Consider the following 14,846-nt stretch of genomic DNA (forward strand, 5'->3'; position numbering starts at 1 on the left):
TTATTGACATTTCCAAAACACTAACGGCCGACGAAAAAGGTACCCTAGAACGAGGTCTAACTTTCTGTCCCACAAATAACAGTGTGAATGAGTACGAGTTACACAAAGATCTCACTGAATTTTCTCGGAGAATGAGACTAAGCGAGTTTTTTTCGGAGAAGCAGGACCAACCTGACATTAACGAACGCACCCTCCACCCTCCTAGCACTTGGACTCCAGATTTAGATCAATCTCCAGAATTGGATCTGTACTTAAAATCAGTATCAAGAGAAATTTTGGCAACAACTAAGCGATCAAACAAGCGCAAGAACCTAACTCCGTCGGAAGAAGTTACCCTGAATTGCCTATCAGCCAGAACCGACATAGTCATAAAGCCAGCCGACAAAGGTGGGAGTGTAGTTGTTTTGCCTATGGGAAAATACAAAGATGAAGCTTATAGGCAGCTCAATAACCCTTGCCACTACAAGCCCTTAGATAACGATCCGAGCCAGGAATACAGCCTAAAAATCCTTCAGACCCTCACAGATCTACGATCTAGAGAATTAATAACGACTACTGACTTAAATTTCATGAAACCGAATAATAAGCATGCAGGACGTTTTTACCTCCTCCCAAAAGTCCATAAAGTCCCCGTAGACTTATTGTTCACTGCCGACATTCCTGGCAGACCCATAGTTTCGAATAACAATACCCCAACCGAAGCACTATCTCTGTTTCTAAATCATCACCTATCTGACATTCCGGCTCTTCTTCCTTCATTCGTTCAGGACACCCCCCACTTCCTCCGCATAATAGAAGAGATAAATATGGGCGGGCACCTACCCAGTGGAACCCTCCTTGTTACTCTTGACGTTGCTGCATTGTATACAAACATTCCGTTCGCCGAAGGAATTGAAGCGATTTCAAAATCTCTATCAGTTAACCCGCACCAACATGCACCAGAAGTGTACATAACTTTGTTAAAACTAGTTCTAACTCTCAATTATTTTGAATTTGACTCTTCTTACTTTTTGCAAGTTTTTGGAACTAGCATGGGTACTCCATTCGCACCGACCTATGCCAACATTTTCATGGGGCAACTTGAAGCTACCCTATTAAGCTCTTTTCCGCATAAACCTCAGGTTTACCTCCGCTACATAGACGACATCTTTATGATTTGGGAACACGGTCGCGCGACTCTAGAAACGTTTATATCCCATCTGAATTCTTCGCATCCGACTATTAAATTCTCCTGCCAGTATTCTGAAAAAGAAGTGAACTTCCTAGATACTACCGTCATTCTAGACAACGGTAAACTTAAAACCACGCTTTTTAGAAAGCCAACAGACAGGCAGCAGTACCTAGATTATAAAAGCCATCACCCCAGACACTGCAAACAAGGGATCTTTGTAGGACAAGCCACCAGGCTTAGAAGAGTATGCAGTGATGACAGTGACTACGTAGAGCACCTAGACGAACTAAAGGCCACCCTTATGAACAGGAACCACCCCGGAAGCTCGCTCGATCAGGCGTACCAACGTGTGTCTAATCTCAAAAGGAATGACGTTCTCAAGAAACAGCGGCAAAACGAAAGCGCCAGGCCACCTGCCCTAATAACTAAATTTTCAAACGCCCTCCCAAACGTAAACAATATACTGCGGAAGTACTACCCCATTTTAGCCAGTAACGACCGACTTAAAAAGACTTTCCCGGAAGCACCAAGGGTTACCTACCGGAGAAACAGGAATCTAAAAGATATTTTAGTGCATGCTAAAACAGGGCCTTCAAAGCAACCAGTCATAGCTAGCTGCTCCCGCCCCAGATGCAAGACTTGTCGGCACCTGCAAACAGACTGCGTTGTAAAAAGCACAGCCAGTAATTATGTCCACAAGATTAATTCAAGTTTTACGTGCACTTCATCCAACATTGTGTATATGTTGGAATGCTCAATGTGCCACAAACAGTATATAGGCGAAACGAGCCAACCTATGAGCCTACGACTTAATGGTCACCGGGCAGATACTCTTAGCAAATCCTCCATAGCTGTAGCGCAGCATTTCAACCAACCAGGCCACAATTTTGATGACCTTAAGTTATATATACTTCAGTCAAATTTTAAGTCCCCTAGGGACAGGAAATACCGAGAATCCTACTTAATTCACAAATTCAACTCCATGGAACCTGCTGGAATTAATGCGTCTAAGGGCAACTTGGAATCCTTGCGATATTCACCGGGAACACAGCATTAGGCATTTTCGTGCATATACCTCATCCAAAGACTATGACCGTTCACTCTGCTCTGTACCTGGTCACCTAATTTTTTTTTCTTTTTTTTTCATTCCTTAGTGTCTAGCTTAATACTCGCCCTCATGCCTCCAACCTTTGCTTTTGGAATTCAATTTTATTTATTTTAATTTCTATTTTTTTTTCTACTCCACGTGGTCTTGTGCCCCGTATGTCACTCTAACTTTATCTTTTCGTTTTTGAGTTTCGGGACAGGCCTGTACCAGGAATGTTGCCGTGGGTGACACGTGCCATTTCAGTTGCCGGGTCATTGCTTTTTCTTTTGTGTGTGGGTTTATGTGGTTCCCCTCCCTGGTTTTTTTTTTTTTTTCTCCTTTTTTATTTTTTTCTTGACCTAGTTAGTTTTCCCCCGTCTCTATCTTTTCTTTTGACCTGAGGCTTGCAGATAGTTTCTGATAAGGACCCCACCCTCACCGCCCGGTCTGCTTCCGGCGGTTCTGAGATCCTTTTCCTATACCCCGCGGCGGGTCAATAAGCACCCTCTCATCCTTTCTGTCCAAAAGTTCCACGAATATCAACCACCAGCTGACTTCCGTGTGACCTACTTCGCGGCTTAAACTAGACAACCTTCTTGGCCCCTCAATCTCTCCCCCGACACACTCCGAAACCAATCAGCTTGCTCAATTTCCCTTCCATCTTTCCCTCTCCTTTCACCTGGGGTCCTACCCCTATATAAACCCTGCCTGCCAGGCGAGAGATTGCCCTGAGTAAAGCAAGTTCTCTTTGCTGAAACGTAGGCCACAATCGTGCTTTTACCTTGTTCGAAGTTTTTCTTCTCTTGTATATATATATATATATATATATATATATATATATATATATATATATATATATATATATATATATATATATTTATATATATATATATATATATATATATATATAGGAGTTTGGAAATGAGGGGCTCGTTAGGAAATACAGAAAGAAATGCCGGCAGTCTTTGGCGTTGTAGACTGCCGGCATTTCTTTCTGTATATATATATATATATATAAGCTTAGCCGTGGGGTAAAGGGATCACGAAGACAAAATACAACATAGGTCAGTCTGAAGCCTTTGGTAACTCACTCAGCTTCATTCAAGCCCCAGAAGACGTTTTTCAGCCGAAGACACTCAAGTAGTATCTTAACACGAAAGTGTTTTATTCAGGGATTTACGAAGATTTCACTTAAGTCATATCCGTTACGGAAATGACGCCGGTACAGCGAAGCAAGCGGCCTGTAAAGGGTGCACCACTGCAAACACGGTCTTCTTGTGAGGAAGCAACCTTTAGTACTAAAGAGTACGTTATACTTAGGGTTGTTCGTTTTCGGGTTTTATATTTTAACACGAAAGTGTTTCATGCCGGGATACACCAAGATTTCACTGACGTCACATCCGTCACGGAAATGACGCCAGTACACCTTTGCCGCAGCAACCCGCCAGCAGGACGTCACTCACCAAGCACGCCCACAAGACAGCCGCCGACCCGCAAACCATGCTCAGCTGCAGATTTCGCTGCCCATTTTACTTTCGTGTATTACCGATTCCTATGACAGAGGAATCAACCAATTTTTTTTTAACTTTCAAATTTCGCGCTGCAGTAACATGTTATGGCCAGGAGTAGTGCGATATGGGCGAGCACTAAAAACATTGTTTTCAGCGTGTTAACCGCACGTTAGCGTTGAAGGGACACGACTGAACGTAACTATAGAGGCCCCACGAGAATCCCCCAGTCATGTGTCTCGGCTGTGGGTTGAGTCAGTGGCCGCCATTCGCTCAGACAACATCCGTGACGCCATACAGAAAGCTCCAGAAAGGGGCTGGGGTATCGCCATTGGCTCGTATCTTTTCTTTACTATCTCTATAATTTATTTCGGACAGACAATTTTCAACTTTGCTTCCGTAATAACAATACAATTCACTGACACTGTTAAATTTTTAGGAATGTTTTTTAACGATAATTTATCCCGGAATGAACGTATCGATCATATGAAGCTAAAATTGTCACGAATAATAGGAGCACTATTATTAGGCACCAAATAATAGGTTAGGAATAATAGGTTAGGAACCAAATTCCTGCAAGGTTTAGAACAAGTATATATTCTGTCATGATTCAGTCTGTTTTGCAGTATTTCCTGCTAATCTGGGGCACTACAACAGATTCTAATTTGCAGGCACTATTTAAACTAGAAAAAAGATCTGTTAGAGCGTTAGAAAACTTAACATATACGGATAGTGTTGCAGATGTTTGCACCAAATATGGTCTGATCGATGTATTCTAGTTTCACAAGCGCAAGTTTACAATGTACATGTATTCACACATAAAGAAAAGTCGGGAGGACTTCGAACAAACGTATCTAACAATAAATCAGTTTTTCGAATTTAGAACTAGTAACTACAAAACGGCGAATATTCGAATTAATTACGGCTTTCAAAGTTTACAGCACCTAATTCATAGCCTCTTAAATCAAAACAAGGACGTAATAAACACAATTGATCAGTGCCCATCTCTTACTTGTTTCAAGAAAGCATCGACTACATTTGTATTTTTTGTGTGATGCTGACTGCTTATCTGTTTTTGTTTTGCAGCGTTACCGCGTTTTTGTACATCATATCAGTTTTTTTATAATCCCTAGTACCAATACATACCATGTGTACGTTTTTTGTGTTTCTATTGTAATTGAGCTTGTTTCTGTTTCCCTGTTATGCAGAATACATGGAGTCAGGAACCCAGACATGTGCAGTTTGTCACCTTATGTTCCTGTTCCTTTAGTTTGCCGTGCTTAAGAAAGTGAGAATGCTAATGGAAAAAAGTGTGCCATAAAATTGGTATCATCGTTATTGGGACGAAGAAGTCTTTTTAAACAAACCAAACTTGCATTTTGTCTCCACGGCCCCTTTGAAAGTGAATATGAATATGTCAAAAGTAGCATTTGACACGCAGAAAGCGTCTTCTTCAGCCTAGGCAATGAAGTACTGGAAAATGCGTACGAATATGACAGTATTGAGAAAGTTGTGAGTGCCGAGCCGAACCACGAGAAGGAAATCAGGCGTCGAAGGACGATGCGCTGAAGAGCAATTGATCAGCTGGAAAGCCATTGGCACAGCCTCTGAAGTAATGAACAGAACGCCACTTCTACCATTAAAAAAAAAGGGTACACAACCAATGCGTACTCCCGGTGATGACTTATGGGGACTTGGAAGCGCATTGATAGAAGACTTACGTCGGCCTAACGAGCCATGGAAAGAGTAATGATGGGAGTGGCGCTTAGAGATAGAAACGAGCGACGTGTACTGGGGGTGAACTCGGATGGAAGACATCTTAGCTGAAATTGAGTGAGAGAAGCGGGGCTGGGCTGGGCGTGCAATGCGCAGAACTGCCAACCAACGGATCACCAGAGTAACAAAACCGCTTCCGAGAGACGAGAGGAGAAGTAGGGGGACTCGACAGAGTGATGAGGTAGGAAAATTTGATGGCAAAGACGGGATCCGGGCAGCCCAGGGTAAGGGCTGTTTGAAGTCAGCGAGGAGAGGCCATCGTATTGCAGTAGACATAAATAGGATGATGATTGTTATGATAAGGACGGATTAAATGATTATGATATCGGATGTACTATGAGCCATCTGTGAAGTCACTGGGAGAGGCCCATAGAGTTTCTTACAATATACACCAGAAAGGAATCTGGCGCCAGCGTCTATGCGGCTCACATCAAGGCCGTCTGTGTCGTCACGGGCCACCTTACGCTCGCCTTACTTTCGTCGTTGGTTTGGACTGAAACGCTTTAGTGGCCGTAAATTCAAACGCAGTGCCACAAAAACGCCAAAAAGAGCGCTTTGCTTTATACGAAGAAAAAAAACGCGCAGTTTTGAAGCTAAGGAAAAAGGAAGTCAAGCGTATACCTTTAAATGAGAGTCTGTCGTAACGGTTGTCTTGGCATATCAATGCACGGTGAAGAAAGCAAACAAAGAAGACGCTTCAGAATCCAAATGTCAAAGCCAAGCCCAAGCCAGCAGCCCTGATATTCCCATAACCCCCACGCCGACATGGATTCCCGGGCGCAGTTTCCTTTCTAATATACTTACTAAGAAACTCTAGGGGAGAGGCCGCTTTTCTGCAGTAACCATAAGTATGTTGCTGATAATGACAATTGTGGGAATGATGATGATGATTGTAATGATGATTTGAATGATAAGGACTAAATATATGATTCACCTTTGCATTAAAGCTCGCAACGACCAGTATGAGCCTTGCCTGAGGTCAGTGGGAGAGGCCCTCATACTGCCGTGGACATAAATAGAATGGTGATGACATTGACGACGACGATTATGGTGGTGGTTATGATGATGGAGATGGAGATTATGATGGAGATGGTGAGGATGATGATCCCAACAAATACGATTATGATTATTATAATAGTGATGCACAATGAGCCACGTCACTTTTTTCCACCTACCAAGCACTCGAAAGTAAGCCCCCTCCCGCAACCAAATCATTCCTTTATCCGACACTGGCTCGAACACTGCAAGACATACGGTGCTGTAGTCAAGATAATGAGACACTGACAGCATTACACCTAAAGGTGTACCTAAAACGCTGACTTCCGACGAAGCCCGTCTCGAAGCCCGTCTCCAAATAGGTCGCGGCGCGTGGCGTGATAGTGGGTGAATTCCTACTCGTTATGCAGCCAATTGAAAACCTTTTCCTGAAGCCTCCGGTACAATAAAAGTTCCTTCCATTTAAAAAAGAAGGGCTCACGTAAAGCACGCGAGATATGCACAACAATTATGCGCCAGGATTCAAGGGTCCAACGAACCAACCAATCACAAACGGTTCCCGCGCAGTGGGGGCAACCTGAGTTCTGTAACCAGCGCTAAAAGGCAAAAGCTGATTTACTGCAATACCACTGATCTAACGACGGAGACGGACGACGTCGGAAGTCAGCGTTGTAGGTACACCTTTAGGTGTAATGCTGTTAGTGTCTCATTATCTTGACTACAGCTCCGTATGTCTTCCAGTGCTCGAACCAGTGTCGGATAAAGGAATGATTTGGTTAGGGGAGGTGAGGGGGCTTACTTTCGAGTGCTTGACTCTCCTTCCTCTCTCCTCTTTCTTCCCTCTCTGCCTATCCTTTGAAACCCCTTTTGATGACACTGTGCCGTCACATTCTTCCGCGCAATAGACCCGCTTTCATTGGATATTTTTGGCAAGCTCATTCGCCGCTTGCAAGCTCTGTCATCAGTTGAAGAGGGAAGACCACGCAACCGTTTCGAAATTTCGTTATGCCTTTCCTCTAACCTAACTTCTCTTGTACCTCTTGAGTAGCGCCACGTCCGGGACTCTTTTCGGTGTGACTAGCTTGACGACCGTACACCCCTCCCACAAAAAGAAAATGTTCCACGTTTACTGGTATGCTAGTTAGATACGGGAACAAGTTCAGCTTCGTATTCTGGACATAGAAAACTCCTTTAGTCCACTCATAAGTGGCTTTAGATGTACACTGGTCATACTGCCGCGTCTATGTTCCTTTCTTCGTTTTTTTTTTTTTGTTAGTTCTGGTTCTCTTCCATTTATCAGCTGTTATTTCTTTATCTTTTTCTTCTAGTTTTTTCCTTCGTGTTTTGCTTCTAGTGCTTCTAGCCTTTTCTTTTCTTTTCTTTTCTTTTCTTTTCTTTTCTTTCCTTTCCTTTTCTTTTCTTTTCTTTTCTTTTGAATAGCTTTTCTATTTATGTATCACTGTAGTTGCCCCCATCCCCCGATATCATACCACTGTATACCATCCCCATCTGGCGTTGCAAGCCCTGTCGTTAGCTTGTCTGAACCCTCCATATCATTAAAGAGCCCCCACCCTCCATCTTTCTGTCCCTTTGCTTTGATTAATCGCCGTTTTGCTGTCTGTGATTCCTTTTGCTTTATGAATCACGTTCATACTTTGCGCTATGAGCGTTAACAAGCCAACGCGAGCACGTTTTTGAGCAAACGTCCTCGAGCATTAAATCAACCTTCAGGAAGCTGAGGTGTCTATGACGTGGGAACGACATACATGGAAATTTAAAGTCCCAAACCAACTGAATTTGAGAGGGGGGGGGGGGGGAGGCGGAGTTGAGGGGGCGTGAGTGGATTTGCTTAGATAAACAACGGTATTAGAGGCCCAGAGAACTCGGGTACATTCCCAGGCTAGCATCCCTAGTCAGACCACGGCTACGGAAATGTATGAGCATTTATTCACATCGCGTTGTTTCCTATTCATCACCGTAAGCACCATAAACGCCGAGTTTATATTTAATCAGCTTACGTTCTTGCCGGTGATGTTGCACACTACACCTGTAAAATGTCACCTTAATGGGACCAAGCTCGTCGAACGCACTGTCCAACAGTCGTCCTGGCTTGCAAATACATGAAGTGCAGGTAAAAAAAGAAAGCCCAGTTTTTATTTTTCTATGGTGGCTTTTCTTTTCTTTTTTTTTTTTTTCTCTGTGCTAAGTTTACTCCCACATTACCTTTAAGCTAGCGTGCATAAGTACAAAAAAATTTCGGCACTCCCGCGATACAGAGACGTCGAATCGATACCGGGGAGCCAAGCCATCCAGCTGATCTTTCAGCACGAAGAAGTGAATCCAAATACGTCGTGTGCTCGCTTCATCACCTCAGCGCTTGTCTCTCAATCGCCCGCCACCTCCCTAACGACGTCAGAGACTCTGGAATTACCTTCATAACGCCGGACTGCGCATTTTCAAAATGACCGAAGGCAGTCTCCCACCCTCTGGAACATCTTTTTTTTCTCTCTCTCTCTCTTCCTCGTCGCTGTTTAACTATCGGTTTGAATTCCGCGCGCAGACGTTATTTTTTTCTTTTTCTCCGACGCCCGGTCATCGAGGCACGCCCACCCCTCCTACCCCCCGGCAATAGCGGCCGCTCAAAGGAACGCTTGTTCGCCCTTGGCATGACGACGTGACAGCGACAGGCGCCTTTTTTCTGGCGAAATCCCGCTCCCTCTTTCCAGCCTTGCCTTGCGACCCCGCGGCTCGCTCGGAAGCTGTCGGCAGGGTACGGTGCGGAATTTCGAAGTTCCCGCCCTCTCTCTCTCTCTCTCTCTCTCTCTCTCTCTCTCTCTCTCTCTCTGGGCCTCACGTCACCCGGGTCATATTTCGAACAGACTACCTTAGGATGGTTAAGGCTGCTCATAAGAAGGATGAAGATAAAATAACTAAACCGAAGCTTGTTTTTTTTTTTTTTTTCATCTTAGCTAACTGAGATTGAAGAACTTGGGGAGAAGTTATTCCGAGAAGTGAATTAGAAGAAGCCGGCGACCGGCAGAAGCGAAAATTCTGCGACGAAGGAACGGGCTATTTATAGCCTCCTGTCAGCTCGGTTAAATGTGTTGTCCCGCTTCCGGCACATTCTTAGGGCGAAGAGGGAGAGAGTGAAAGTGGCATGGTCTACTTTCTTTCAAACCCACTCGCCACAATCAATCCGCTGGCAGATGAGGTTCAAAATACATGGCGTGATATTATGCCAGAATATGAAAAGGAATTAATTGTCCGACCGGCGAACGAAGGGCCCTCGCACTAATTTGACAACGTCGTCCCCAGACGCTCGAATTTGCCTAGCAGGGAACGCGACTCGAAAGAAAGACGGATAGGGGTGTCACTAAAGGTACACTTTGTACACGTTGATGTTATAGGTGACGCTTGGAAAAGTATTAAAGAACTAAGGAAAGGACAGGCTGAAATATATACCGCTTCTGCGATACCGAGAATTACACCTCGAGGGAAGGACACGCTTTCTCCATTGACGGTGCTTCTAAGCCGTGCCATTTTTTTTTTCCCTTTCGTCGTAGCTAAAAGCACACCTGCTCATTCTGGCAAAGAAGTTTCACCATGGAATGAATGCTATCCATATAAAGCCAAAGTGTGGTTTTTGGCAGTATTTTTCCCCCTCAAGTAGGCGAGGAGTTTTTCGCACTCGAATATCGGGTCGCTGGGAGAACATTGTAAAACGCTTCGTAGGCGACGAACAAAGTAAGATCACCATTGTACTAGTTCAATTGAACTTGTACTAGTTCAATTGACTCCAAAATTGAACTTTCTCCATATTTTCTCCATATATTTCACTTGCTCCATATATTTCACTTGCTCCATATATTTCACAGCAGCGTGAAATATACGAATATTGTTTTACTCAGGCCCACAGCTCCGACGAGATTTTTCGGTGTAATCGCAAGCTTCGCCCCCGACCATTCGCTGCACTTAATAATTTCGTCGCTACTACAAGGCATTCGCGTGCTTTGCTGTCATTGTTACCAAAAAAAGTGGGCAAAGAGGGTTCCTCTGTCTCGGTCCTCCTCTAACGCGCGGACGCATATGCCCCCAATTTCAACATTCGGGTCGTGGGTGAATGACGCTGTCAATCAAGGTCGCATACAGTCAAAAAGAGGATAGCCAATGTTTCAAGCCATGGATATGAGTCGGTTGCAGATGAATGTGTATGCATATTCACCACTTAGCTCCATGTGCGACACAGGAGTAGACATAGAGCATGTCATATCATCCCACCACCCCCAACATCATCATCATCATGATCAGCATCAGCCTGCCACGCCCACTGCAGGGCAAAGGCCTCTCCCCTAGACTTCCAATTATCCTGATCCTGTGCTAACTGCGAACAATTTATCCCCGCAAACTTCTTAATCTCATCTGCCCACCCAACTTTCTGCCGCCCCCTGCCACGCTTGCCTTCTCTAGGGATCCATTCTGTTGCCCTTAATGCCCAACGGTTATCTCGCCTTCGCATTTCATGCCCTGCCCACGCCCATTTCTTCTTCTGAATTTCTATTAACATCTCCTTAACACGCGTTTGTTCCCTGGCCTGTTCCGCTCTCTTCTTGTCCCTTAATGTTACACCTATCATCTTCAGTTCCAATGCTCGCTTAGTCGTCCTCAATTTAAGTTGAACCCTGTTAGGTTCAACTTATGTCATATGTCACATGGGCGTGTTCAAAGTACATGGTTCCAGGCAGACCCTTAAATAATCTTTGCGTGGGCCGCCTGATCTGACACCGGAGCTGAGCGCTGCTCTGGGTCTTTGGTCGGGCCGTAGTCAGGCTGTATAGGCAACTAAAGCTCTTTCGGGGCTTCAGCAGAGCCCCGGACTGTACAGAGTTTCGTTTAAAACTTTGTGGTGTATGTGGCTGATAGTTTTGTGTGAGTCGTGCGGCCCATTTTTATTATTATAATTGTTTTTCTTTGTTTCCTTTTTTTCGCTTGGCAAGCCAAACAGGATGGCTGCGCTAACATCGCCATCACCGTTGAATTTACCCACTCTCTCGAGGCGGCAGCCGAGAAATAGCGTTGCCCAGGCAACGTTGTTCTATCGGAATGTGAAGCCTCTTAGCCGAGGTCATAGAGGGAAGGAATACCGCGTGAGCAAGAAAACGAGTTGCTAGGCAACAACCAAGATAGTCTACGAGCGGCGTTGCAGGCGGCAGCGTTCTAAGCACGTCGTCAGCTACCATGAGTAATCGTGCGGTACTCCACTCGTTCGAGCGCTACCATTAGAATTTTCTTTATTGAAAAGACTTACGCTTGAACAATTTTACGCTTGAACGTATATACACCGTCATTTAGGATCCGCGGTGCTGGCGTACAAAGGTCGGCCATAAAAGTTGGCAGAGCGCCAAAAAGGAAGGCAGCGGGGAAGCTGTCACGACTATATAGTGGACATAATTGCGATGTATTGACGGGGACAAAGATAGGAGGAACAAACAAGAAGATGTGAGCAATTGGAGAAATAATAAGAGAATAATTAGATAAACAATGACAGCAGAAATGAGAGAATGTATGCTCACTCGTAATACCGGTTCACTTCGCGATACGATTGTCCTGTCTTTGTTTTAACTCTATAAGCTTACTGCTGAGCAACTCGCCTTATTTTCAGTCCTTCACGCACAAATACCGTTCAAAAAAAAAACGCCATTCGTAAAGCCTGCAGGTAGAGGAAACTTGGAACAAACTTAGTCAAACATACACCCCGAATATCAAGCCCTTTTTCGAACAGGCCCCGCTGTAACTCCTTGAGCTCACACGACTCCAAAGCCCTCGTTAGAGAGGCTCCAACCTCGCTGAAATTTCTCACGTGGCGTATTTCTTCTTCTCAAAAGGACAAGGGCAACAATTGCGCCGTTCCTTGGCGTGATGATACCCTACCGACTTCGTGCCTTCTTGCCTTAAAATCATTCGCCGCTACGCCATCGTCCCGCAAACATTTACCTTGCAAGCTGTCAAAGACACCCCAGCTGTGTTTCGAAACTCTTTCGACACAGCGGACGTCGATCAACAGCTGTTTCTATCATACGATACGAGCGGCGTAGGTGCGGGTGACACGATCAGGAATGACAGAAAAGTTTGCCGTGGCGATCGATTTACTGTCAGAACGCTTACGTGAGTTAATACTCGGCCCTGTCGGGACCTGTATCAACTGGTAATGCGCAAAATTACGAAGATATTTATAAATAAATTACTTTCACGAGCGGACAGGAACTGTTCAATCGATAGAAGCTTATGTTCGATCGATATTTCTAGGTACAACCGAGGGTTTATTTATTGGGCGTCAAATGTAAACGGTAAAGTATCTGTACAGAGTAAACACGTTGCTTAACAAGCATTTCCGTTCGTTAACGAAGCACGCTATAATGAAGCGCAGCGTCAAATTTCGTCAGGTAACAGTGTTGACTGTTCAGCCGACAAGCTTGACCAGTCAGTGCTGTTACCTCACGAAATTTGACGCTGCGTTTAATTTTAGCGTGCATCGTTAACGAATGGCAACGCTTGTTAAGCAACGTTTACCCTTTACATTCTATCACGAATCACCAATACGACATGGTACACAGGCCAATTTATACGACAGCACTAAGTATGGTGAGTCATTTCCTGACTATACTTTCTCGTAATAGCTGATCGCACGCGATGTGCACGAGTTTTATTGTATGTGCATTTAGCATACATCCATGTCTCCCTTTACTGCACGTATACGTGTACTATATTCACTGAAAATGCATATTGCGCGTATATGTTTACTAGCGGACTTCAGTTAAGAAAAAAAAAAAGAACGTTTTAACGACGTCGGCACGCAGAACAGAAATATAAAGCGAGTGGTTTATGTCCGATAGCTGTACTAAAATGTCGGTATTGCAATCCTTAATTATGCGGCATTTTGCAATGGTTGTAAAGCAGAATAAAAGAAAGAAATGCGCGACTAAAATCAGTAATGGCATTCTGCATTCTGTATTCACTTTTTGCACTACCTCATTGGCATAGTATGAGCTGCAACTCAATGTCAGCGTTAAATTTCTAGTAGATTGAGGCCGCTGTGAAAATTCCTTATGCATACCCTGAGATACTGGTTATATATATATATATATATATATATATATATATATATATATATATATATATATATATATATGTGTGTGTGTGTGTGGGGGGGGGGCGTGAAGGCAGAAATGTCACCTGTCATTCTAATAAATTAAGTTGTAATCTTGTCATTGGGGTTCAAATTGCTACATAAGGTAAGTCTGACACGATGATTTCTTTTTTTTTTTACCCTAGGTGGGTACAGATCATCAAGGGTACACGTCTCAGCGAAGGAAGATGAATCTCATAGTGCCAGCCTCGCACCCGACAACAACGGTGCGACCAATTACCATGACCAAATGAATGAATTGCCTAGAAATGGTAAATCTTACGTGTCGGTAATGTATCTAAACCACACACGCGGACAACATAATTTTCTTTTGGCACGTGAGAAAACGTTCGCGGAAACCGAGACGATCAGAAGGGGGGCTTTGCCGCACACTTTTGTGCGCCGAGGTAGAGCACGCTTTACGGTGGAATAGAGCGTGCGCGGAAACAATAACGGCGTACAGCCGAGAAAGAAGCGCTAGGCGCGCCGTGTAGTGATCCAAACGACGAAGTGGAAACAAAAGAGCTCAGACGACGCGATGCGCGAGCGGTACATTCGTTTCGACACACTCCGCATCGGTTCAATCTGTCGGCACCGATCTACCGGGGAAACAACACGGTCCGCCCATGTCAACGCGTTGCTTCGAGCCGAGGGCTGGGTGATACGCTCACCTCTCAAGCGACGGCTGTACGGGTCCGGAGACGAGCCACGACGAGTCTTCGGTAGAAAAAAAATCAAGAGAAGGCCTAGGGCGTCTTCGGCGTAGGTGTGACCAGGGAGTCGGACTGAACACTTGGCTTTTCGGAGCACGAGCCGCTGTGGGCTTGGCAGCGCTCTCCCAACACAAGCATGGCGGTCGGTGGCCCTACCTTGGTTCGTCGCGACGTCGATAGAGGGCGCGTGGTGGCTCACCGCCTTTTCGTAAAACCTGGTCTTTTTTTTTTCTCTCCTCCGCTCCTTCTCCCTCTTTTTTTCTCGGCTGACGATCATCGACCGAGGCAGCCGCCAGCCCAGCCCGACTCGGGCCCAGGCGCCGTGCGAGCGCAGCAGCGTCAACGGCTCCACTAACGGCGTCGACGAGGCGGGGGCCCGGGAAATAGTGAACGACGGCTTGGAGCCCGTTGG

General features: G+C 45.0%; 1 protein-coding gene across 2 annotated transcripts in view; it reads right to left on the reverse strand.

Moving 5' to 3' along the window:
- LOC144153917 (popeye domain-containing protein 1-B-like) overlaps positions 1 to 14,579 on the reverse strand; it is a 91,716-nt gene extending 77,137 nt beyond the window's left edge. For both annotated transcript variants that reach the window (XM_077685683.1, XM_077685682.1), the window contains exon 1: positions 14,393 to 14,579. The gene's annotated coding sequence lies outside the window, so the exon portion shown is untranslated. The remainder of the gene's footprint in view (positions 1 to 14,392) is intronic.
- Positions 14,580 to 14,846: the final 267 nt, after the last annotated feature.

This window comes from Haemaphysalis longicornis, unplaced genomic scaffold, assembly GCF_048455015.1.
Source record: "Haemaphysalis longicornis isolate Haplotype H1 unplaced genomic scaffold, Haemaphysalis longicornis Haplotype H1 scaffold_9, whole genome shotgun sequence".
Lineage (NCBI taxonomy): Eukaryota > Metazoa > Arthropoda > Arachnida > Ixodida > Ixodidae > Haemaphysalis > Haemaphysalis longicornis.